The sequence below is a fragment of the Canis lupus genome, chromosome 15, assembly GCF_048164855.1.
Source record: "Canis lupus baileyi chromosome 15, mCanLup2.hap1, whole genome shotgun sequence".
Lineage (NCBI taxonomy): Eukaryota > Metazoa > Chordata > Mammalia > Carnivora > Canidae > Canis > Canis lupus.
The window spans coordinates 56,712,893-56,740,386 of NC_132852.1; the positions used below are offsets into that span (position 1 = coordinate 56,712,893).

At 38.8% G+C, this 27,494-nt stretch overlaps 1 long non-coding RNA gene across 1 annotated transcript; it reads left to right on the forward strand.

Annotated features, from left to right (window-relative positions):
• Window positions 1–936: 936 nt before the first annotated feature.
• On the forward strand, window positions 937–25,725 carry LOC140604467 (uncharacterized). The gene is made up of 3 exons (XR_012007332.1): window positions 937–1,060; window positions 16,307–16,461; window positions 25,651–25,725. It is a non-coding gene; the product is annotated as an uncharacterized lncRNA (long non-coding RNA).
• The last annotated feature ends 1,769 nt before the right edge of the window (window positions 25,726–27,494 follow it).

Genomic DNA, 27,494 nt, shown 5'->3' on the forward strand with positions numbered 1-27,494 from the left:
TCCTATGTTTGAAAGTGACTGAGATGCTTGGAACATAGTCTTTTGCAGAGATTTGAAACAACTTGGTAATGCTCCTACAGGTTAACTGTACTGGGTAAGAGAAAAAATTGCATTAAATGTATGGATATGGAAATTGTGAAGAAGCAGATGTTAGAACACGGGAATGCTTGCAATCAATTGTTTTGACTTCCAATTTGGAAGCATGAGGTCAGTCTAAATCTATAGTTTTAAATTTACCTTAAAAGCTCACATTAAAAAAAAAAAAAAAGCTCACATTTTCAGGGCACCTAGGTGGCTCAGTGGTTGAGTGTCTGTCTGCCTTTGGCTCAGGTCAGGATCCTGGAGTCCTGGGATCAATTCCTGCATCAGGCTCCCCACGGGGAGCCTGCTTCTCCCTCTTCCTGTATCTCTGTCTCTCTCTGTGTGTCTCTCATGAATAAATAAAAACTTAAAAAAAAAAAGCTCACATTTTCAATGCACAGTACTTAGAAAATTCAAAATTTTCACTTTTTAGATTGATACAGAATTCTTTATTTTAGAAATTATATTTAATATGACTAGACCATATATCATAAGATTACCGCTCCACTACTGTAAAATTTTTAATGCTGGAGGTTTAAGTTTTGCCCATTTCAGTAAATTTTTTTTTTTTTTTTTGCATTCACTTTCTCTTCAAGGAAGAGAAGAGAAAGGAAACCATTTAAAATGTAAGAAAATTACATGGTGCATTCATAGTTCTCAATTTCTGGGCCAATTTGTAGTGTTTTTCAGCTCTGCCATTAAATAAGCATTAAACACATTTTATGAATTGAAAAAGGGAGAACCAAAACTTTGGGTGCTTGGATGAGATCCAGATTTTTTTTCTGGGTAAAAAATCCTGATGGGCTTTTCTTATGAATCGGAGTGGGGATCGGAGCATTTAATAGGCTGGGGCTAGCCATCCTTCTTGCTCTGAGCTAGAGTACAGACATTAGTCTTCTGAGGACTGCAGAGATCACTGGAGGGCCTCAGGGGTGTTGAGGAGCCTCCCCTTCCGCGAGAGCTACACCCAGCATCTCTGGTGAGTGCTTCTCCCTCCCCCCACCAAGAGTAACACTAATGAAGGCAACTAACACGATCTGGGGGCTAATTATTTACAGATCTCTTAAGCATCACCTCTTTCAAAGGGCTATGGCCACTTGAAGTAGGTTTAATTTCCATATGGCAGAGATGAGCAAGGTGGAGTTTACAGGAATAAGCAATTTACCTAAGGTCACAAAAAGAGTAGAGGGTATGCTAGATTTATGCCCACCACCAGCTCAAGCCTTCACCTGTGGCGCGTGCTTTCTCTCTGGATGCCACCTGTGTGAGGCTAGCACCTGCTGTGAAGCAGGCACAAGGCTCTCTGTGCTGCTACTCCCATGGATCTATGTCCTCAGGGCTTCTTCCATTTCTTTCCAGCATAACTTGTTTTCGGTTGATTCCATGATACAGTAATTAGTTATCCAGCATTAAGGACGGACATCACATTTCTCTCGGAGGGAATCTGAACCTCAACTCTTTGGACAGTGTCAGCACATCTACCAGAAGCCTCTGAGCTGATTTTATGAGATATTGCCGGAGGGTTGCATATTGCCCCCGCTTCACTGATTTTTAAGGTTTTGGGGGTGCTTTTCAAAGCTTGATCTCTATCTCCTCCCTATATATCTACCCATCTAAGGGAGGAATGCCATCACGGAGAATCACCATGTGGCCTGACACTGCTGCCACATGCATCCTTCAGGTACAGCAGAGCTGAAGAGAGAAAAGAAGAATCGTTAAGAGCACTTCTTCCCACCTGGAATGTTTGGATACGGAACGATATTCTTAATTCAGTTGCATTAGGAAGATGCACCAAGAGATAATGAAACACCGCGGCAGCAGCCAGATAGCTTGCTTACATGGGATGTAATTAATTCCTGGGTGGCTTCAGCCTTTAAATGACTGACCCCCTTATTCACAGCCCTTGCTGAATTTCTCCCAGGGGCTGGGATGTAAAGCCTTCCCTGTGTTTACTTCTCCGCTTATGCTCCCCTGTGGAAGACAAACATTATACGTCCCTTCTTTGATGCAGGAAAATATAAAATCAGAAATATGATTCTCCCTTTAAAAAAAGAATCAGCTTTAATTACAGGAAAGCTAGGCAATGTCCTGGGGGGAAATACTTGTATACTCAGTTACTGTCTCAGAAATCCCTCTGAGTGCTCATAAGAAAGCTGAAATCCTGACCTAGTAAACTAGATAAAAAAAGCATTGGTTGGGTAACCATATTCAAAGTAAATTTCTCAAATAAGCTTAAACTTGACCGTGCTCTGCCTTTGGGACAGTGATGATGTCTCTGTTGTGTCTCTCTGCCAGTCAGTGTAAAGAGGTAGAGGCACACTTGTGGTCGCTTTCCTCAGCTGAAAAGTAACAACTTAAATGTAAATGTGGTTATTTATGCTACAGTTTTTGTGAACTGCATTCCAGATGACTGGGGAGAGTTTAACATGACAGCGGCTTGGTGGGGGAAGCAGTGATGGTTCACAATTTGCATTTATGGTTGAAAGACACAGACTCGACTTCAATGAATGTGTTGGTTTCTAATCATTACTCCACCCCAAGTTCAGTCCTTTACTTTGAATATCTACAAAAACCTTAGTAAAAATTCCAGTATTTGGAAGCAACTAGGTATCCTGTCTCCTGGCAGCACACGTTTAGAATAAGCTAGAGATGGGGCGGCCTGGGTGGCTCAGGGGTTTAGCGCCGCCTTCAGCCCAGGGCCTGATCCTGGAGACCCAGGATCGAGTCCCACGTCGGGCTCCCTGCATGGAGCCTGCTTCTCCCTCTGCCTGTGTCTCTGCCTCTCTCTCTCTGTGTCTCTCATGAATAAATAAATAAAATCTTAAAAAAAAAAAAAAAGAATAAGCTTGAGATGCCTCTCAAGTCATAACATACAACTTGATTCATATTTAAACACATACCTTCAAGCTCCACAGTATTTCACTTTATAAAATGTATTAATTTCAATTTTCTCCAAAACCTAAGCTAAACACATCTTCCCTCTAGTATGTAGCTCACTTACTCCCCCAGAACATACTGTTGCCCATAACTGAGATGTGATTTTGGGTTTGGAACGTTTGTTAAGGTCTAGCATCAAGCGGTAAGAGTATTTTAGTTCTATATGGGCTTCCTTGGTACGTCTGAAACCAATGTTATAGAAGTAGCTATTTTTTTTTTAGCCATGTGAAGGAAGTAGTGATCAAAACACAACGCTCTCTGTTAAATGAATGTAAATAACATGAAATTTTAAAGGATTAAAAAAACCCACATTAAAACAGCATGTTTTTGAACAATTATATACCAGTCACTCTGCTAAGAATTTTCTGCCTATTGTGTCACTTTAAGATTTATAAAATCCTTTTAAAGAAACAAAATCTGATGCTACAACCGGCCCACTTATAAAGTTCTCAGGGTAGCAGGCATATCTATTCTGTTGATTGTTCCTTCTCTAGTATCCAACACAGACCTGCACTCAGTTAATATTTATTTACTTACTGAACGACTATCACCCCTGCTTTACTGATAATAGAAATGGAGCATCAGAGAAGTTACGTAATTTATCCAACATCACAGAGTTTGTAAGTGCAGGAGCCAGGATGGCAGATTTCAAAGCTAAGGCTTAGCTCATTAGGTGCTATTGCCTTGCTGCACTCATGTGTAAATGTAAGTCTGGTTTGATGTGAAAATCATACAAAATTGGAAGAGTGGAGACCCTTAGGGGTTTACAATACAGAGGTACAAAAAGTTGATGTGAAATATAAAGCTGAGGCAGTTTCGTCTCCTAACAAGCCGGTGTACGCTCACTCTCACGGGACATGAAACAGCTTATCTTGACAGTATTTAGCTATAATAATGGCCTGAATTACATTGGAAATGGACTTAGCTAGCATGTGGCAAGGGGATGTGTCTATGCTATTGCTTAAATTCCCTAAATCCAGGTGGTGACTATTCTTTATTAATCATTCAAGATCTCTGCCACAGAAAGCTTACAACGACAGAGCAAACTTATTTCCCCCTCCACAAACTTTAAAATGTCCTTCTCCTGTACCTCCCCCAGACCTAAAGCGTATCAAGTAAGTACAAAATTTTATTTCAGTGATTTAGTTTGTTAGTTTTATATCCACCATCCACTTCCTTAGTTATATTCTTCCTCATAAGAATTCAACTCCAGAGTTTCTCTCTGACACCCCCTGGCACCTCTCCATCTTGTATTATGAAGAAATTTTATCTTTCAAGGCTTCTGCCCTCCCCTGTTCTAGTATGCCCAAGAACATTCTGGGAGAAATGTCTTTTTTTTTTTTTTTTTAGTTTTTATTTAAATTTCAGGGATTAACATACGGTGTGATATTAGTTTCGGGTGTACAATATAGTTAATTCAACGCTTCCATACCTCACCCAATGCTCATCACAATAAGTGTCCTCCCTTAATGCCCATGACCCATTTATCCCATCCCCCTCCCACTTCCCCTCCAGCAACCCTCGTTGGTTCAATATCATTAAGAGTTTTTATCCCTTCTGTGTTCATTTGTTTTGATTCTTACTCTCCACATGTGAGTGAAATCACTTGGTATTTGTCTTTCTTTGACTTATTTTGCTGAACATAATACTCTCTAGCTCAATCCGTGTCACTGCAAATGGCAAGGTGTCATCCTTTTTTTTTTTTTTTTTTTTTTAAGATTTTATGTATTTATTTGAGAGAGACAGCAAGCAGGAGTAGGTAGGTGAGGGAGAGGCAGGTTCCCCACTGAGCCAAGAGCCTGATGTGGAGCTTGATCCCAGGATCCTGGGATCATGACCTGAGCCAAAGGCAGATGCTTGACTGAGCCACCCAGGTGCCCCAAGATTTCATTCTTTTTTATGGCCATTGTATACATATACCACATCTTCTTTATCCATTCATCGGTCATTGGACATTTGGGCTCTCTCCATAGTTTGGCTAATGTTGACAATGCTGCTTTAAACAGCAGAGTGCATATATCCTTTTGAATCAGTATTTTTGTATTCTATGAGTAAAATTAGTAGTGCAATTGCTGGGTCATAGGGTAGTTCTATTTTTAACTTTTTGAAGAAACTCCATACAGTTTTCCAGAGTGGCTGCACCAGTTTGCATTCCCACCAACGGTGTAAGAGGGTTCCCCTTTCTCCACATCCTCGCCAGCATCTGTTGTTTCCTGTGTTGTTACTGTTAGCCATTCTGACAGGTGTGAGGTGGTGTCTCATTGTGGTTTTGATTTGTATTCTCTTATTCTGAGTGATGTTGGGCATCTTTTCATGCATCTGTCAGCCATCTGGATGTCTTCTTTGGAAAAATGTCTATCCATGTCTTCTGCCCATTTCTTAACTGGATTATTTATTTTTTAGGTGTTGAGTTTGAGAAGTTCTTTATAGATTTTGGATACTAATCTTTTATCAGATATGTCATTTGTACATATCTTCTTCCAATCCATAGGTTGTCTTTTAGTTTTGTTGATTGTTTCCTTCACTGTGTAGAAGCTTTTAATCTTGAGGATATTCCAATACTTTATTTTTGCTTTAGTTTCCCCTGGCCTCAGGAAATGTATCTAGTAAGAAGCGCTATGCCCAATGTTAGAGAGGTTGCTGTCCTTAAGATTTTGATGGATTCCTGTCTCACGTTTAGGTCTTTCATCTACTTCGAATTTATTTTTGTGTATGATATAAGAAAGTGGTCCAGTTTCATTCTTCTGCATGTGGCTGTTTGGTTGTCCTAACACCATTTGTTGAAAAGGCTGTCTCTTTTCCACTGAATATTCTTCCTGCTTTGTCAACATAGAGTTTCCATTTCTGGGTTCTCTATTCTGTTCCATTGACCTATGTGTCTGTTTTTGTGCCAGTACCACACTGTCTTGATCATTACAGCTTTGAAGTATAACTTGAAGTCCAAGACTGTGATGACTCTCCAGCTTTGCTTTTTGTTTTTCAAGATTGCTTGGGCTATTGGGATCTTTTGCAATTCTATACAAATTTTAGGATTGTTGGTTCCAGCTCTGGGAAAAAGGCTGGTGGTATTTCCATTGGGATTGCATGATATGTAGAGATTGCTTTGGGAAGTATAGATATTTTTACAATATTTGCTTGTTCAATCCTTGGGTATGGAATGTTTTTTTTTTCCATTTCTTTGCATCATCTTCAATTTCTTTCTTAAGTGTTCTGTAGTTTTCAACCAAAGAGGAAAAGAGTACAGATCTTTTTCCCTTTGGTTGGTTTATTCCTGGGTATCTTATGGTCTTTGGTGCAATCATAATGGGATCAATTCCTTGATTTCCCTTTCTGTTGCTTCATTTTTGGTGTATAGATATGCAATAGATTTCTGTACATTGATTTTGTATCCTGTGACTTTACTGAATTCATATATTAGTTCTAGCAATTTTATAATGGAGATTTTTGGGTTTTCTATAAAAATATTATGTTGTTTTCAAATAGTGAAAATTTGATTTCTTCTTTGGTGATGTGCTGATTCTTCTTTGCTGATTTGGATGCCTTTTATTTTTGTTGTTGTTGTTGTCTGCTTTTAGAAGCTAGGGCTTCCGATACTACATTGAACAACAGTAGTGAGAGTGGACATCCCTTATTCCTGATCTTAGAGGAAAGGCTCTCAGTTTTTCCCCAATGAGGATGATATTAGCTGTAGGTTTTTGGTATATGGCTTTTATTATGTTGAGGTATGTTCCCTCTATCCCTATTTTGTTGAGGATTTTTATTATGAATGGATATTATACTTTGTCAAATGCTTTTTCTGCATCTATTGAGGGGATCATATGGTTTTCTTATCCTTTCTTTTATTAATGTGATGTATCATGTTGATTGATTTGTGGATATTGAACCACCCCTGCAGCCCAGGAATAAATCCCACTTGATAGCGGTGAATGATTCTTTTAATGCACTGTTGGATTTTATTTGCTAGCATTTTGTTGAGAATTTTTGCATTCATATTCATCAGAGATATTGGCCTGTAGTTATCTTTTTTTTTTTTAAGAGAGAGAGAGGGAGAAAGCATAAACACAAGTGGGGGGCAGGGAGAGAGGAAGAGAGAATCTCTGGAGGGCTGGATCTCCTCCCTGAGATTATGACCTGAATTGAGGCCAAGAGTGGGATACTTAACTGACTGAACCATCAGGTGCCCCTGTAGTTCTCTTTTTTAGTAGAATCTTTGGTTTTAGAATCAGGGTAATGCTGGACTCATAGAATAAGTTTGGAAGTTTTCTTTCCATTTCTATTGTTTGTAATTTGAGAAGAACAGGTATTAACTCTTTAAATCTTTGGTACAATTCCCTTGCGAAGCCATCTGGAGTTGGACTTTTGTTTTTTGGGGGAGATTTTTGGTTACTGATTCAATTTCTTTGCTGGTTATCAGTCTGTTCAAGTTTCCTGTTTCTTTCTGTTTCAATTTTGGTAGTTTATGTTTCTAGAAGTTTATCCATTTCTCCCAAATTGCACAATTTGTTTTCATATCATTTATTTTATAATATTCTCTTATATTTGTATTTCTGTAGTGTTGGTTGTTACTTCTCTCTCATTTGTGATTTTATTTATTTGGGTGTTTTCTTTTTTTCCTTTTGATAAGTCTGCCTAGGGGGTTTATCAATTTTATTAATTCTTTCAAAGAACTAGCTCCTGGTTTCATTGATTTATTTTGTTTCTATAACATTTATTTCTGCTGAAATCTTTATTATTTCTCTTCTTCTGCCTCTGGCTTTAGGTGTCATTTGTTCTTTTTCCTAGCTCCTTTAGGTATAAAGGTTAGTTGCTTGAGACTCTTCTTGCTTCTTGAGGTAGGCCTGTGTTGCTATATAGTTTTCTCTTAGGACTGCTTTTGCCGTATCTCAAAGGTTTTGGATCACTGTGTTTTCATTTCCATTCATTTCCAATGTATTTTTAATCTCTTTAATTTCCTGGTGGACCCATTCATTCTTTAATAGGATGTTCTTTACCTTCCATGTACTTATGGTCTTTCCAAATTTTTTCTTGTGATTGACTTCAAGTTTCATAATTTTGTAGTTATAATGGATGCATGGTGTGATCTCAATCTTTTTGTACTTGTTGAGGGCTGATTCGAGACCTAGTATATTATCTATTCTGGATACTGTCTTATGTGCACTTTAAAGAATGTGTATTCTGCTGAAATGTTCTGAATATATCTGTTAAGTCCATCTGGTCCAGCGTGTCATTCAAAGCCATTGTTTCCTTGTGAATCTTCTGCTTAGATGATCTATCCATTGATGTGAGTGGGGTAATAGAGTCCCCTACTATTATTTATTGTTCCTTTATGTTTGTTATTAATTGTTTTATATACTTGGGTGCTCCCAAGTTGGGGGCATAAGTATTTACAATTGTTAGTTCGTCCTGTTGGACAGTCACCTTTATAATGATATAGTGCCCTTCTTCATCTATTACAGTCTGGCTTAAAGTCTAGTTTGCCTGATATAAGTATTGCTACTCTGGCTTTCTTTTGACATACATTTGCATGATAAATGTTTCTTCATTCCCTTACTTTCAATCTGCAAGCGTTTAAGTCTAAAATGAGTCTCTTGTAGGCAGCATATACATGGGTCTTTTTTTTTTTAATCCATTCTGACACTCTACGTCTTTTGATTGCAACATTTAGTCCATTTACAATCAGAGTAAACCTTTTAAAAAGGTTTTACTTATGCGCACGTGCAAGAGAGAGAGAGAGAAAGAAAGGGAGCACATGAGCAGGGAGAGGAGCAGAGAGAGCAGCAGACTCCCCACCAAGCAAGGACCATAACATGGGCTCAATCCTGGGATTCTGGGATCATGACCTGAGCAGAAGGCAGACACTTAACTGACTGAGCTACCAAAGTCCCCCCAGAGTGATTCTTGGTAGATATGTATTTAGCGCCATTTTATTACTTGTTTATTGTTTCTGGAAATTTTTTCTGTTCCTTTCTACTCTTTGTTGGTTTTGGTCTTTCTTTCCCACTCAGAGTCTTCTTTAATATTTTTTGCAGGGCTGGTTTAGTGTTCATGAACTCTTTAGTTTTTGTCTGAGAGACTCTTTCTCTCTCCTATTTTGAATTATAACCTTGCTGCATAGGGTATTCTTGGCTGCAAATTTTCCCATGCAACATGTTGAATGTAGCACACCACTCCCTTCTGGCTTGCCAAGTTTTTGTGGAAAGATCTGCTGCTAACCCTACTGGTCTTCCCTTGTAAGTTAAGGGCTTCTTTTGTCTTTCTGCTTTTAGGATTTTTTCTCTATATATTTTACAAATTTAACTACAATATGTCTTGGCATTGCCCTGCTTTTGTTGATTTTGATAGGAGTTCTCTGTGCTTCCTGGATCTATATGTGTTTCCTTCCCCAGATTACAGAAGTTTTCAGCTATCATTTCCTCAAATAAGCCTACTGCCTCTTTTCTCTATTTTATTCTTGACTCCTATGATAGAAATATTATGCTTTATAGAGCCATCAAGTTCCCTAAGTCTACTTTCATGATCCAAGATTTTTCTTTCCCTCCTTTTTTGGCTTTATTATTTTCCATAATTCTGTCTCCTACATCACTTATTCATTCCTCAGCTTCTTCTATCATTGTGATCATTACATCCAGTCAGTTTTGAATCTTAGTTACTGCATTTTTCTTTTAAGCCCGATTCATTTTTAGCTCCTTTGTCTCTGCAGTAAGGGTCTTCCTGATGTCTTCTATGCCTTTCTCAAGCCCAGGCAGTATCCTTACGATTGTTGCTTTAAATTCTGTATCAGGTATATTATTTATACCTGTTTTAACAAGATCCCTGGTCATGACTTTACTGTTCTTTATTTTGGAATGAGTTCCTCCATCTTGGCATTTTGCCTAGGTCTCTGTCTTCTTCTGTGTTAGGAAAGCCAGTTATGTTCCTGATCCTGAGAGTAATGGCTTTATGAAGGTTATATAATGTCCAGGGCCTGGTGCTTCAGAAAGTGTCTCTGGTGTGTGCTATGTGCACTCTGCTGCTGTGTTATGGCTGCTCTGTCTGTTGCTCAGGTCAGTCCTCTGCAGGGTTTCTCCTTGCCTGTAGTGGGGTATGTTTGGATCTGAGAGTGTGCTGAGATTTAACTAGGTGTACTCTGGTCTGCTCACTAAAAGAGATCTCATGCTATTTCCACTAGAAATGAAGCTTTGAAAATCTCTATTGCCAATAGATGTGGTTGTGCAGGGGTTTGTGCTGGTCTTCTTGGGGAGGGGCCCTCTGTGTTCATAGTTAGGCAGACTTGCCCTAGAAAAGCAGTACCAGCAGCGTGTAGGGGGGCAGGACTTGGTATAAGCAGGTTAGGCAGCCAATGTTGGTGCTGTGCTGTTTTACTGAAGTTGGCTTATGCTGAGGCATCGGGGAGGGAAATAGCACCAGCCAGCTCCTTTGTCCCTGGAGAGAGGAGTCTCTGCTTGGTGCTCTTATGGGAGCACTTTCAGAGGAGTGAGCAGTTTCCCCTGGTGCACACACCATCACATTTTTCAGATAACTGATTTCATACTGTCTGCCTCTGGGTCACTTGCTTGCCTGGTGACAAGCAAATGGCAAAGTGTACCTTGGGCTCTGCACTAGTCAGGCCTGATGACTTTTAAAATTCTAAACTTTAGGACCTGGTATGGTGGGGACCTGCACTTGACCTTTGGGAAAAGGTCTGCCTGCACTGGGACAGATGCAGGTTTGACCCAAAAGGGCAGTTGCACCAGAGTGCAGGGGCATGGGATTAGGAGGAAGCAGGCTAAACCACCAATGTCTGAGTTAGCTGCCCTCGGCAGGTGTCTCTGCACCCATGCTGAGGGGTGGGGGAAGGAAATAGCACCCAATGGTTCTTTTGTCCCCAGAGAGGCAATGCCACCTCTATTAGATGTGCTCCAAAAAGTATGAAGAGTCTCTCTCTCCTCGTGCCCCATAAGCGATCCTCAGATCATGCAGTCTGCCTTGGGATTGTTTGCCTGCTTCTGTTCCAGGATTAGGATGGCATCCTTAGCTCTCTATCACAGCCATACTGCAGACCTCTGAAACTCCAGTCTTTGAATCCCACTGATTGCAAAAACTCACGAAATTCAGCCCCTCTCCTTTTCCCAGCCCATGGCTCTGGGCAAGTATTCCTCTTGTGCTACTCCCTGTGCACTCCACTCTCTCTAGTCTTTTCTCTGCAACCAGGGCTTCCTCCTCTCTACAGCATCTATGATCATTCCCCCCTCCCCCAAGGAGAGATATCTCTCTGTACTTCCTATGTTTCGTGCAGTGGCCTCTTTTCTCCCTCTAATTGTACAGTTGTCCTAAGAGTCCTCAGGTCAATTTCTCGAGTATTCAGAATGGTTTGGTAATTATCTAGCTGTGTTCGAGGGTTGAGGCAAGCCTAGGGTCCTTCTACTCCCTGGCCATTTTAGCTCCCCACCCTGGACCCTAAAGCTTTTAAAACACACATCTCCATTTAGAATTCAGCATCATTGTGAGATTTTAAAAGCATATATTAAGAATAGTGCCATAGTTACATTCTTACAAAAATATGATTCATAAATTTGAGATAGAATAGAAAATTGTAAGTGCACCTTTCTGGTTTTAAATCCTACTGTTTTTTTAAAGGAGAACTACCTCCCTTCCCTGTGCTGTTAGAAAGTTAAAAATGTGGAAATCTGCTGCCATGAATTGACCAGCTCTCTCAAGATATTAAAAAAGGGATAAAATGCCCTTGGAGGCTTTCTATAAAATAAAAAAGACCAATGGTTTCTTGAATCTAGGTGCTGATGTTATTGAACCTAGTGGAGTCCTTGGTTGGATACTGAGAAGACATGAGTGGAAGGGAAGCACAAGAACCAAACCTTAGGTTTCCAGTTATGCAGCCAGGGAGCCCTCTCCAAACGTGTAACAGGAAAATCAAAGTTCTGTCTGCCATGGGTACCGTCTGTCTATAGAACTGTTCTTTCCATACACTCATGAGGTATCTTTAAATTGTTTTCTTATGTTGACTAATATACCTACATATATAGGTCTTCTGACATTTGAAATATTCATATAATTCATCAAATTAATGAGAGGGTAGTGGACCCAAATCAGCCTTATATGAGTTTTCGTGCTTTGATTCATTTTGTCCAGGACCTAGTGATAAGAGAAGCTACTTGTTAGGTTACCAGGCCTGAAGAATTTAGTCAATGAATAGTGTACAATGGCATATCAAAAGAAAACAGAAGGTTGAGAATTCCTACACATTCATCTATTTTTAAAATCACAACAGATATAGAAAATTCACAGTGAAGCATTTACTTTATATTTTAAATGAGTATTTTACAAAATTTTAGAAAAATCCCAAAGCAGCCTAGTGTTAAACTCAAGTGAGGAATAAGTATAGATTAATTGAAAATCTTTGAGTATGTTAATTATTTGTTATAATCCTGAGAGTTTTTAAAATTACACCTCTCCCCAAACTCTAAAACCATTTTAGGTATTTTTAACAAAAGATAAAATAAAGTATACACAGAATATTAGACACTTACATTAATTTTCTTAGTGTTTGTGGCCAAAACTTTTATTGTCCTTGGCATCATTTTTTCCCATCTTCCTTTTAGTAACTGAAATCCTAAAGCGTTAGCAGGAAATATGGCTGGCTGGCTAGAGACAGGACTCAAAGAGGCATGTCCTAAATCAATGTCTTAAATGACCTCGTGGAGCATGAATTTTTATTCACTTGTTATAATATCTTAGCCTGTACACTAATTGATGCAGTGAGGAGTACGTACAATTTATGAACAAAATTATTTTGTTATGTATCCTTGATTCCGAGACTCTAATTGACTTCAGTTTTTATTTATTTATTTATTTTTTACTTCAGTTTTTAATAAGATAATAGACTTCCACTTCCAGTTAAGATGGAATAATAAAGACTAGTGTTACCTGCCCACCTAAAAAAACCAAGAAAACTAAATAATATGTAAATCAATGGTTTTTAAGACAATGGACATAAGGCAACAAAGAACAGCAATCATTGAGAGATGAGAAAAAAAGAAGTGAGCCTTAGGACTGTCCCAGCTTGCTGCTGGTTGGAATGCCCATGTCCCAGTGCTAGACACGAGGACAGGGTCCCTGAGTTGAGGAGACCTATCTAAGAGCCCAGGGAGATCAAGATGGCTAGAGTTTGTAGGACAGAGTAACACAAAGAAGACAGAGAGAGGGACCCTCAAATTTGTAGAGGGTTCCCCTCTGTGTATTCCAGATGAAGATATCAGTAAATGCATACAAGGGAAGTACCCAAGGCCAGAGAAAAAAGCCAGTGAAAGGATTAGAGGCAGTGCCTTGCACTCAGAGCCAAGAATATTACCTATTGTCACCAGCAATAGGAAATAGGAAACCTTAGATTCACAAGGTACTGGAGAGAGTACTCAGAAGTGTCTTGCCTCCGTAGTAGGGTATCTTGAACCTTGATTCTAATCCTCAACACTGCTCTTACCCCACCTAACAAATCCAAAAAACAATACCTGAAAGGATCAAACTGTTTTCATCTAATATAACTGGCCCAGAACACAGCTCCAGAGTACTTGCAGGAATAAAGCAATATTCAGCACCAAACAAGAGAAAATTCTCTCTGGTATCCAATCATCTTAGCACATCAGTCAGGGAAACATGAATAAGAAGAAGGACCTATTGAAATTGATCCATATGTCAGAACTGGCAGAGTTGGGGACTGAAACAACGATTATAAATGTGCTCCATATGTTGAGCAATTTAAGTGGAGACATAAAGGATACAGAAAAGACCCCATAGTTAGTCAGCTGCTGAATAAATTAATACTTTGACTGGAGAGAAAGCTAGCAATGGGGGGAATAAAGCAGGCGGGATACAATTCAGGGCAACCAGAGGCAGATAGTGTGAGGTAGAAACTAGAATTTTCATGGAGGGGAAATCAAGATCTTGAACTGGACCAGAGATTCTCAACTTGAGACTCCTTGTAGACTGTTCACATATTCTCACACCCTCAAGTTCTCTACCTTATTTTTTTACACGAATGTCTTTTTATAGACTCAAATGATTTTTATTTGGAGGAAATAAAGCCAAAGGCATGCTTCTAATAATCTCAATGACCAAGATATAACGAGGTAGTGCCGTATCTTTTTGGAATCATTGGTGCATTTGTGTCCTCAAATAAGCCCCTAAAGTAGTAGCTTTAACTGCAATGCATTGTCTCTTAACTGGGGTCTGGATATCTGTGTGTGCTTTCAGATACATCTTCAGGTTCTCTGGTTCTAAATTAAGGATTTGGAATGTACTTCATCAGTCTGTGGAATGAGTGAATGTATAAATTATGGGGAAAATACCCCGTATGTGCCAGTAATTTAACATTTTCAAAGATAATACATTGTTTTTTCAATGTTAGTGATGTTAACAGCACATTGTTAGTCTTCTTGAAAATGTTCAGGGAAGCAACAATTTCCAGTTGGATGGAAAAGTTCAGGAAGAAATCACAAAAATACACCAAGAATTCAGATTTTGTGGAATAATAGAAGAAGACTCTTCTAATTAGATTATTAGAGTTGCAAAATGACATTTAAGCTGCAGAATAAAGTCTTTTTTTTTTTTTTTTGATGCTCAAAGCATGAGTGGAACAAAGTATGCATCCTTAAGATAAAAAGGGAAGAAATCAAATTTAACATAGTTCAAAGACAAAAATTGAACTTAGAGGAAGAGGACAGATAATATATACCTTCTATCTTATTTCATATAATTTCTATTTATACTGGGCAAGTACAGTGAATTGGAAAATTTGTTGCCATTATTTTAATCGTCTTTTTTAACAGCAGATTTATATTTTTGGATCTTCTATTATATTTGGGATCTTGGTTCCTTGTTTGTAGAGATACTTCCTCTTGATCTGACTTGCCTAATACCCTCTTAACAGTCATTACTACGCCTTGATAGTTGACCTTGCTAGCAAGAAATTATCAACACTTCCAGGCTTGATCTAAAAAACAAATTTATGGGACTTCTGGGTAGCTCAAGGGTGAGTGTCTGCTTTTGGCTTAGGGTATGATCCTGGATTTCCGGGATCGAGTCTTACATCAGGCTCCTTGCATGGAGCCTGCTTCTCCCTCTGCTTATGTCTCTGCCTCTCTTTCTGTGTCTCTCATAAATAAATAAATAAAATCTTAAAAAATATATATATATAAAACAGGGGCAGCCTGGGTGGCTCTGCGGTTTAGCGCCACCTTCAGCCCAGGGGATGATCCTGGAGACCCAGGATTGAGTCCCACGTCGGGCTCCCTGCATAGAGCCTGCTTCTCCCTCTGCCTGTGTCTCTGCCTCTCTCTCTCTCTCTCTGTCTCTCATGAATAAATAAATAAAATCTTAAAAAATACATAAAACAGATTTATGAAGTGGATGACATAAAGCTCCAAATTAAGATGTCCACGAATATAGTGATTCTATGTGCAATAGAGAGAAAACATTGAGTTTTAGTGTTTTGTTTTTAAAAAATAGGTCAATGATATTTAAGTTATTCACATTTGGAGAAATTCCCTAGGACCTCAGTGTTCAATTATTAAAACTATGAAAGAAACGAGACATTACAAATATTTGATTTAATATTCAAATTTTATTTTTGCATCCACACTAAGCTCAATTCTTAGGTTATAGGGATTTCAGGATGTCTGGCTGTGTTTGCCTTTTAAAAAAAATCTATATCTAATCTTCATTTTGTCTTCTTTGCTCTGTGCCAAGTGATTCCTACCTAAGCACAGAGCTGAACTTGAGCTTTGTGACATTCACTACCACTTCCAGTTCTGTCAGTGGAAACCTTTAAAGCCTATAGATTTACACATCACATCTGCACATCAAAGGGTTCATTTCATTATCTTGTTGCTTAGAAGGGGCTAGAATAACCACAGAAAATCATGGAGTGCTAGCTTCATGATTCCTATAGGATGAATAAGTGTCTTCTGTCAAGAGCACCACTGCAGGGCAGAACAGTGAGGAGATGGCTTCTGACACTGGGAGGCACAAAGTAGGCTATTTTCTGTCTGTAAGGATTAATCCACGACTTAATCTGGCCAGTGTTTCAGACCAGCTGATGACTGCTGTAGTTCACCTGTGGACCCTGTGATTTGTACACTACACTCCATCAACACATACACACTCGCACTTAGATGGAGAGTATTCCCCTTGCTAGGTCAACGAGTGACCTCCTTCATATAACCACACTGAGGCTTATGTGTATATATATAAATCTGGCTCATTGTGGTGGGTAAACAAGAGTCCTCTCTTTCCCCAGGGGAAATCAAATGGCTCTGGATGGAGAGACCTATTTATCCAAGATAAACCCAGAAATGTAGGTTGAAGGGAGGAGGTTACTTGGAGAAGAGAAAAAGTGTTCAGTTCTGAAGACACTGGAGACCAACAGAGAAAGCGTCTGGAGTAGTCGGGGAGGTAAGTCAGTTGAGTTGGGACTGAAAAAAAGAACAAAGGAGAACAAGAGCTGGCCCGTGTTTGGGAACAGCCAAGCCAGGCGGCCTGCTAGGCCACCTCAACTTCCTGACTTGAATACCAACGTTTGTCTGATTTCCTCCAGTTCACCTCTCTGCTCCTTTTGCTTCAGCCAAGCAGACAGATTTAAGACAGATTTAATGTTGCCCTTTCTTCCATAATTCCCTGTATTCCTATAATCTTGTATACAAAGACAATTTTTTTTTTTCCGGTTTACAGCAAAGTCACTAGTGGTTACGAGAGGAATGATAATAACATCTTAAAGCTCTAATATACTTTTAACTTCTCCATATAGTTCACATTGATTAGTTTTTAGTCCACCAAAATCTTACAATGACTCAGGGGCCATGTGGACCATTACTAGGATTTCTATTAGATAAATAAGAAAACAAAAAAGTTGAAAACTACAGAAGTGGAGGAGAGATTGGTGAAAATGCAGCTGATACTAAATAAGTTTAGCTACTTGATAAGGTAAGGATATCAGGTGTGTGAGAAAAAATGAAAAATAAATATGGAAAAGGAACATTTTTGGCATATGGGTGGGGCTTTCAATTTCTAGGGAATTTGTACTTCCTGATTCTCTGTGCTTTTCAGCAATGTTCTTTTATGTATTTTCTGGCTATTTTTGATCTTATATTCCCAAACAATACTGTTAAGATTCCTGATGACACTCTTGGCTTTTGAGATGCCTTGAGGCAGAGTTCTAAGGTGGTTAAAAATGTAGAAGGTATCTCACAAACAAATGAATAACTTTAGTTTTACTCGATCAGAAAGTAATAAGAAAAATCATAATAAGACAATACACTTATGTTACCCTGTACTGTTCATTTCTAAGTGGGAGGGGGAGATTGATTTATATGGAATAGCCTTGTGTATAAAATTGTGTTTGGGACTGTACGATCACTAACATTGTCTTCTAGGCCTAATGGTCTATAATACTCTCTAAAATTGTTCTCAGAATTGTGGAGCATTATATTTGTAGAAAAAGCAAGCAAAGTGAAACTATGTAATTTGAATATCCTTTAAAATTGAAATACTGTTCAGATACACTGTGAAATAAGCTCTTGATACTCAATTTTTAACAAATAACCACAGGCACTTTAGCCAAACTCAAATGATGAACTTGTATATTACAAATATCTATAAATTCTAAAATTAAATCAAGCAAAGTAGCAGCCAATTTCCCAAATTTAATTTAAAATATATAAATACTTATAATAAAACTGTTTCTCTGTGTTAGAGAACAACTTCTTGATGGGGCCAAATATAAATTCTAGGATCCAGGGATTCTTGAGTATATAAGATTGTTTGAGGTGCTGGTTTGATTTGAATAGTAAGAAGTATGCTCTTAGTTGACACAGGGATTTGCTTTGGGGGAAAAAAAAATTAGTTCCCTCTCTCAGCAATGCAAATTTTCTGCCAGTAGATGGTGCGAGACAGAGAGCTGAGACCCCAAGTAAAAGCCAAGAAATTGAGGGTTGCTTTGAAAATATATTTCTCTTTAACAATATCAGCGAAAATTCATTTTGTTCATTTAACAAGTATTTGCTGGGTGAGTAGTATAATGATGAGCACTGTGTTTGCTAACGTGAACACAAAAGAAATGCCAGGTGTGATTACTGCCCTCCTCAAGCATTTTAAAAATAATTTGTAAGAGACAACTTATTTACTCCTTTTTTTTTTAACTTATTTACTCCTATTAAGTATTTAGCAAGGTACAAACACTGTTTTGTCCAAATGTATAATATAAGCAGTAATTCAATTAGAGATCAATTATTGCTGAGAAAGCAAAAGAATGTTGTTTTGGAGAAAATGAAAGGAGCTTCAATGGACTTGAAAGGAAAGGATAGATTGTGCTAAGGATTAAAAAATAGAATTTTAGAGTCATAGGCATGTTAAATGAATATTATAGCCTCTAACGAGTGTGGTGCGTGCAGGAGAGAATGATTCTGGAAAGAGACATGTAGAGGTCTGAGCTGAGATTGGGAGTGGGGGAAATAAGAGCCAGTTAGGTAAGGCCAGATAATTGAGAGCCTTTGATGATGGAATTTGGATTGTATTTTCAGACAAAGGAGAGCCACTGGCAGCTTCTGAGGTGTTGAAATTAGTGTCTGAAGAAGATAAATCTGAAAGCAGAATAATATACAGGTGGGGTGTGATAGAAAAGGTACCACATTGTCACAGAGATTTCCTTGGTTATAATTGTCATTTTTGAACTTACTAGTTGTATGATGTTAGACAGTACACTTAACTTTTGTGGGTCTCAACAGAATTATCTATAAGATTTGTGAAAGTGGGTGGTAGGGTCTTTACTAATTTTTTTTTCAGGTTTGCTTCCAGCTTGGCTGAACCAGGAAGACCAAATGTAAAATTACACTATTGATTCAAGCATGAGTTAACAATGCACTGGGGAAATAAATGCATAGGAAAAAGAAGATGTAAGGATCCAGGAGAGCCTTATTTCTAAACTGGTTGATTCTTAAGAACCATGAATAGAAGGCAGTTAGTTAGGGGTACCTGGGTGGTGCAGTCAGTTAAGCATCCGACTCTTGGTTTCAGCTCGGGTCCTGATCTCAGAGGTTGTGGGATTAAGCCCTGAGTTGGGCTCTGCATTCAGCAGGGAATCTGCTTAAGATTCTCTTTCCCCTCCCCTGGTCCCCTCCCCTCTCTCAAATAAATAAATCTTTAAAAAAAGATTTTAAAAAAGAAGTCAGTTAGAGGGATATGATGTCAGATGATTAGAAAAGAAACATCTAACTCATGCATTGACTGTGATGTGATGTTAGGACATCCAATTCTCTATGACCTAATATAGATGAGCAAATAGTATTTATTAAGTCCTTGAACAGTGGTATTTCTTTATATTATTTTCTTTTCTATCCACTTAACTTTCCTTTTCCCAATATCCAATCTATTACCTAATCCTGTTTTCTATCCGATATATATTTGTAGTCATCAATTTTCTCCACTTTGCCTCTAGCTACTTAGATTACTGCTGCAGACTCTGAGATAAAATGGCAAGGAAACTACCTGTATGAAGGGTTACAGCAGCAATCGAAGAAAATTAAGCTAGTTTAAGTCAAGTAGTTTTCATAATATTTCAAGCAATTTGATAGTCTTAAACAATTTAGGGGAAACAGGAGGATGTTAAAAGAACAGAATCAGGCATCTTACTATCGCATCCATGTACCTGAAGGATTTACCCACAACTAGCTGACTCACAACGTGGCTTTACTGGTGGTTAGATAATACGTATTTAGGAAATAGGAAGGGAAATGAATTTAATTTGTGTAGACATGCCATACAAAAACGGCAAGTAAAATACGGCCCTCTGGTCCAACTCTGTAGAATTCATGATCTGAGAGTGATTCTTTTTCAGTTGGTACAGAAAGTCTTTAGAGGACTCTAGCAGATAACCAAACAAACTGTGGGATGGGTGGATTTATCTGTGAGAACCAACAGTGAAGGGCAACCCAGTGAATGAGGCCAAATATAAACCAGCTGATTTCCCTACTTCCAATAGTGCTCACCATCAGTCTGCTCCATCCATATTGATTTTTTTTTAAAAAGTATATAATTATGTCACCTTTGCTCAAAATGTTACTGGTTTTTCATTAGCTTCAGGATGAAGTATAAATTCCTTTGTAAATCCCTGCCTAATACGACTCTTCCATTCCTACCGCAGCCTCAACTTTTGCTACTCTATACTTGGCGCGCAGTATTCTAGAATTAAACTTTCGAGGTTCTTCAGGCATGGAATGTAGCTCTTTTGCCTTCACACATATTATCTCCTCTGCGTTGTCTTCCCTCCTGCCCTACTTTGGCCCCTGGCTTCATTAGGCTCATTCCCAGTTTAGTCTTAGTGCAGACTTCATTGCTTTTGGGAGCCATTTTAAGGCTCTTTAAGAGTCTGCCATCCCATTAATACACTACAGTGATTTTCTTCTTGCTTGCCTATCTCACCTCTAAGTCTCTAAGCCCTGTTAAGGCAGGACTGTGCCCATCCTGCTACCTTTGTATCACTATTGCCTATATGGTATTTGGCATGTAGTAAGCAATAGATACACATTGAATGAATGAATCAATGAATCAATGAATCAATGAATGAATACCATGTTAGGTGTTATTCTAGTTGAGACATATAAATGTGTATATATGAGATATATATCTCATATATACACATTACATATATACATATACATATATATATATATATGATTTCACTAATCTTCACATAAGATTTTTGATGTATGTGTATTGTCCAATGTTAAGATAAAGAAACTGAGACTTAGAAATTAACTCACTAGCCAAGGGTTGCACAGTCAACATATTGCAGAGCAGAGCTGGGATTTGAATCTTGTTATTCCAAAGCCCAATATCCACGCACTTGTCAATACATTAAATAATGCAGAAAGCAACTGAAGATAGGAGACTGAATCTCAGATGAGTGTTTATGGTTGTCATTGGTCGTATATTAAGGACTCTTGAGTTAAGGCTGGTAATTGAAGATTTAAAACAGAACTATTTTGTCATGGAAAAGGAAGCAGAAAAACTATAGGAGACAAGAAGTATACCCCAGATATTTTTCATGGAACCACAAACTCTGCACTATTTAAGTCTATTACACATATCTGACAATTCTTTGTATGACTCTCAATTTCTTTAAGACTCTCCAGAATGCCAGTCACTCTTCCACAAGATCCTATCACTTTTACATTATGAACCAGTTCTTGTTTATGGTTAAGATTAACTCCAGATGAGCATTTTCCCTATTACTGCTGTCATTTTTCAGAGACACCACACCACATATATATGTATTATATGTTTTATATATATGTGTGATATATTTATATCCCAATTTATATATATTATATATAACCTGGGATATGTATATGGCATTGGCAAATCTAAATAATGACAATTTCTATATTTAAAATAATATATTTCTTATCTTTTTATATTCTAGATTCTTCTGTGGGCTGACTCTATCACCTTCACAGAGACACTATTACAAACTTCATTGGAAGGGTGGTTTTAAAAACTGTGGGTGGGCCTTTAATTTTGTATGTCCATCTTTCATAAACTTTAACCTTAGTTCACATTATTATGCACTGGTATCCATAAACCACTTCCAGCAATGCTCTGAATTTAGTCCATGCATTATCTCAAAAACAAGAATTCTGAGCTACGTTGGCACTGCCTGACAGCCAACAGTTCTGTTTTGTCAGTGTTGCCAATTTTCACAGTGGTGTTCCTTCATTATTTGACTAATTTATTGCATTCGCCCTTATTCATTTACCAAAAGAATAAAGTGATAAGTAGAAAACGTGATGAACTGAGGTCTCCTAAACTTCATAAAACTGAGACAAAGATTGAAATAACTGGCTATTAAAAATGGTGAATTTTTAGCTCCAGTTGAATACTCAGTTAATTGTGTGCTCATTATAAGGAAAAAGAATAAAATTAAAGAACATGTATAAAATGCTGGAAACAGATTGCCAAAATTGAGTCTTGGAATTCTAACTTTTAAATCACATGAGGCTAAAATTTTCACTTTACTCTTGCCATTAGAATTTTTGTAACAAGAAATTGTAATTGAAAGAGAGATCTGAGTTACTTACTCCTTTGCCCCATTAACCTGTCAATTGGCATTCTTTTAATTAGGAAGGAATTAATAGTACTCCTAATTCACACAAATATTACTCGGTATTCCAGTATTCTGCAATATTCTGTTTTTGTTTCCATACCTGTTTAACATGCTCATGTGGGGAGTTGTTCCAAGTTAACTAAAGTCCAGTAACAGTGTAAAACAACACATGTTCTATTACAGAATTCAGTCACTGGATTTTTGTTATAACCTTGTCCCACTGACCCTCACTTGATTTTCCTGAGTGTAGTCCTGACCAGTTCTGTTTGGTCCAGTGCAGTTCAGCTGTTCTTTCTTTCCTTATGGGTATTTTCTTGCAATTTCAGTCATTCATGAGAAACTGAAATGAGTCTCTCTAGTCTCTTCTTGGTCTAAGTCACTCTTGATACCTTTGCTAGAAAAATCTCTCTCCAATATTGTTTTTTTACCATGATGTCAGTCCACTCAAAACACTCGGACCCATTCCAAATCCCCAGATCTAGATTTTAATACACCCTATCTATTCCTCCCTCCTCATTCCCTCCCCCAGAAGCCTTATTCTTTTTTTAAAGATTTTATTTATCTGAGAGAGAAAGAGAGCATGCAAGCAGAAGCCAGGGAAGGGCAGAGGGAGAGCAAGAAGCCGACTCCCTGCTGAACAGGAGCCTGGGATCATGACCTGAGCCAAAGGCAGATGCTTAACCCACTGAGCCACTCAGATGCCCCCAGAAGCCTTGTTTTTTATTATTCTTTTTTCTCTGATTCATTAATAAAGTCAACTTCTCAGCATATCCAGGTAATGCTCCCTTTAGCATCTGAAGGAGGATAAGGAAGGAAATAGGATTGATAAACGGGACAGACAGGGGGAAAGAAGGACGAGGGCAGGAAAGGCAGAAGGAAAAGAAGGAAAGGAGAGAGGAAGGGTAAGGAGAAGATGACAGGGCTGCCTCCACTATTGCATATGATAACTTGGTATGAATTTGAAATTGTCCTCTCCTTCAGATGGAGACCGCCCCAAGCTGGGTATACAGCTTCATGAGCAGAGCATGGACTAGCCCTCCTCCAAACACACACCCACACCCACACAGTGGTAGCTGTGCAGGGAGCTTTTCTGTAGGTACAAATCTGTGCAGCTGCTCAGGTCACGCATCCTGAGAATTTTAGAAAGCAGATTGGTCCTCATGGTACTAATTCCCTTTCCCCAGACAGTGAGCCCATATTGCATTCCTATCAACCTAGAATTCCTGCCTCTCCTTCCCTCTGCAAGTGCCCAGACCTTGTTGGCTTGGGCCTCATTGCATTTGCTTCTCTCTAAGAGCTGTCGGTTCACCATTTAATGCTAAGGCAAGATGCTCCTTCTCACTGAACTCTGTCAAAACACAGACTTTCTTTCCAGATTTGCAAGGTGGGTGTGTTTCACTTAATACTAGTGGTGGTGAGAGCTCAGGTAAGGCATACAGCATATTTAATTTTATAATACTGCTATGGATCAACTAGAATATGTCGGTGGCATTTCCTCATCTGAAACTCATATGGTATCCCAACTTTGTGTAAGTGGATTGTAATTAAATAAAAACACTAAAACAACATTCTTACCCTAAGGAATAAATTAGAAATCACAACATTCTTCTAAATCTGTATCATAAAGCTACAGTTACGACATCATTTATAAAATTCTAAAAGTGCCAAAAGAAATTTAAAAAGGAGGATGAGTCCTCTTATTGTGGGGAAAACATAGTGGTATATATAATCACAATTCTTCATGTTTCCCTCCCCTGTCTTAAGGATTGACTTCTCGGGGATCCCTGGGTGGCGCAGCGGTTTGGCGCCTGCCTTTGGCCCAGGGCGCGATCCTGGAGACCCGGGATCGAATCCCACATCGGGCTCCCGGTGCATGGAGCCTGCTTCTCCCTCTGCCTATGTCTCTGCCTCTCTCTCTCTCTCTCTCTCTGTGTGACTATCATAAATAAATAAAAAAATTAAAAAAAAAAAGATCTTAAACTTTAAAAAAAAAAAAAAAAAAAAAAAAAAGATTGACTTCTCATAGGGGACAGGCGGGGTCTGTTAAGGGAGAGAAATCCAGTCCTGTGATGTCAGACTCACACTGAATTCCCTAAGTCTCAAGAGAACACTTTTTACTGTCAGAATATGAACAACTAATAACCCAAAAGATTTTCCTCTGACAGCCCCTGGAGCTTAGCAATCTTGCCAGAGATATATTTTTAGTACATCAGGAAGTCCATCCTTATGACGTGACCCATTCTTACACAGGCATTTCCAGGAAAAAATGGTTTTGTTTTGTTGGTGCCATGACAGTATCAGAGTAGTGCATTAGCATCTATATCTTTCTCCATACAGTTAATTGTCTCCAATTGCACAAGTTGGAGATGGAAAATAAAATTACTCAGTCAATATGGCCTCATATAATCAATTTGAGTTTCTTAAAGGAATGCATTAAAAAAAATGGTTCAACCAATAGACTTTATCTTAATATGGAACACATTTACCAAATGTTATTTTCCCCTTTTATTTTATTCAGGTACACCATAAATGATATGGGTTTTTGGGAAGATAATTTTAGATATTGTAGCTTCCACAGTGGGGAGGATACATGACACTTTCCATTTTCAGAGACAAGAAACAGTCTCTTCCTTGTCCTACCGATGTGTATGCTGATGCAAAGAAAAAAGAAACAAAGATCAAAAGGAAAAATAACTAGGACAGGAATATGAGCACTTGGTTTTGGGGGGTCAGAGGAGCTAGAACATGGATCTTAATGACAGAACTCTAAATAAATATATAGGGCATCTGTGAGTTTTCATAATTTATATAGTAGATGCAGTGACCTGACAGATGGAGCAAAGCTAGTACGGAAGTCAATAAAAGAAAAGCAAGTCAGAACACAAGAGGTGGTTTTACAAGAGCCTATTGGGGAAAAAGGGCAGGACTAAAAAAATCTAACTCTACTTACATGTAATTATCAGAAGGTTATCTGTCCCTACTGAGATTTTATTTTATTTATTTTTAAGATTTTATTTATTCATAAGAGACACACAGAGAGAGGCAGAGACATAGAAAGAGAGGGAGAAGCAGGCTCCCTGCAGAGAGCCTGTGAGGGACTCGATCCCAGGATCCCGGGATCATGCCCAGAACCAAAGGCAGATACTCAACCACTGAGCCTCCCAGGCATCCCCCTACTGAGATTTTAAGACCAAAATCATTTCTGTGGATACCCATTAGCTCAATTAAACAGGCAAAGGATACCTGTGGGTGGTTTATCCAGAATGATGTTTGCTTTACTCAGTAATTTCATTTTCTCTTAAATCTTAAGAAGTCATCTCTATTATCCAATTAGAAATACTAGCCCAAGGTAGATGTCAGTGACCAACTTTATGCCTGACTTGAGTCTGCCATTTTTATCTTTTTTTATAACAGAAAAGTGCCTTTGCACTTCCACTTCAGCCATGATAGTATAACCAATATTACATGTCCCTTCCTGCTTCCAGCAACCATAAAAATGGACAAAATACATGAGGCAACTGAGTCATTCAACCTCCGGCATCCCAGGACTGTGATCCTTGTCAAGGAAACACGTCAGGTGAGTTTTCTATCGCTCCAAAATCTCACCTTCGTGTTTGCTGTGATGCACCATGCCTGGCACACAGTGTCACAGGCTGTGTTGTCTGGGAAGCAGACTGAAGCTGAGATGACCATGAAGGGGATGGCATTTTTTTTTTTTTATAAATTTATTTTTTATTGGTGTTCAATTTGCCAACATATAGAAATAACATCCAGTGCTCAGGGGATGGCATTTATTAAGTAATGCTTTTGAGATCATTGTCTATGGAAGGGAGAGAAGGAAAGGCGGATTGGAGAGAGGCTACAATTCCAGCAAAGGTCTCCACAGGTTTCCAGAGAGCTTTGCAGCTGGGAGTGGCCCTTTGGAACTATCCAGAGTTGGGAGTAGGAGACTGGGTCTCTTGAAGGAGCCTCCATGCCTGCCCTTTGGTCAGTCTTCAAGGGTAGGCATACACAAAAATGAGGCTGAGGCGGTCCTTTGCAAGAGCAGACACCCACAAGTTTTTATCAGGCAGCTCTCCCAGCAGCCCAAAGGACGAGCCCTTCACACCTGGAGGAGGACGTGCACAGCATGTCACCATGTCTAAGAGGTGTCATTTTAGTAAAGATAATTCAGTGGAAAAATTACTTCCCCCACAACTACAGTTTCTTACGTGACTGTTACCAAGATACCTCCAAATACTTGGGGACAACACCTTCTAGCTTCAGATTCAGATAACAAAGGGAATTAACAAATTCAACAGAGCTTGCCTTTTATAGCCAACTCTATTATACAAGGCCAATATTATGATTACATGGAGGAAAGACAACCCAGCAACTCAGAAGTATTTGTTTAGAAATAGTTCAGTAATCATCGTATTTATCTGTAACACACACAAGACAAAAGCAGCTGCTTATAACAGCCAACACAGAAAAGTAAATGCCTGTAAAGTCAAATTACCAACTTTTTTTTTTTTTTTTTTTAACCTTGCACAGATCTCCCCGAAGAAATTTCTCAAAGCTCAGGGACCTTCCTGAGATTTCACCTAGGTCCCCTCCCTGCCACTTCCTTGGGGTGTTCAATTGCCCCTATCCAACCACACGTGCAACCTGGTTCAGTTCTCATGCAACCTCAGAGCTCAGAACCATTTTACTTACAAACTTTGTTGATTCTACCTGGACCAGCTTTCTCAAGAGGCCAGATTTGGTTGCCTAATTCCAACAGCTGCTGCTAATGCTCTCCTGACAACAACTGTTCAATGACAATTTGCTGTTGATCACTGTGGTTCCCCGGGATGGAAATGCCAGAGACTGGTAGCTCAGATTGGTTTACCAGCAGTCTAAGCGTTTATGTTTAGACTAACACAATTATTGTACTGCGCTCATAGGTGACCTTTGCCCTTCCTCCTTCCGGCAGAGGGGATGGGCACTTGAGTCTATTTTACTCAGAGGCAATAAATAAATAAATAAATAAATAAATAAATAAATAAATAATTGCTTCCAATTTTTTTTTTTTTTAATCAGAAGTGTTTATTGCAGAAACCTGGCCAAGGTTCTAATTGGGTGTCCCAGCTGAGGCTGGGTTGGGTTGCCCAGGGTAGGTTAATAGGAAAGGAGTAAGTTTGAGCCTCAGGTCTCAGAGCTGCCAGATGATGCTTGGGGGGCAGGCAGGCTGCCAGAGAGGCCTGTGCCACCTGACTCCACATTCAGCGACTATACTAGGCCATCCTCTGTCACCACGCAGACCCCTTCGCACCTTCCATTCCCAAAAAGAGAAGACCAACGAATCATC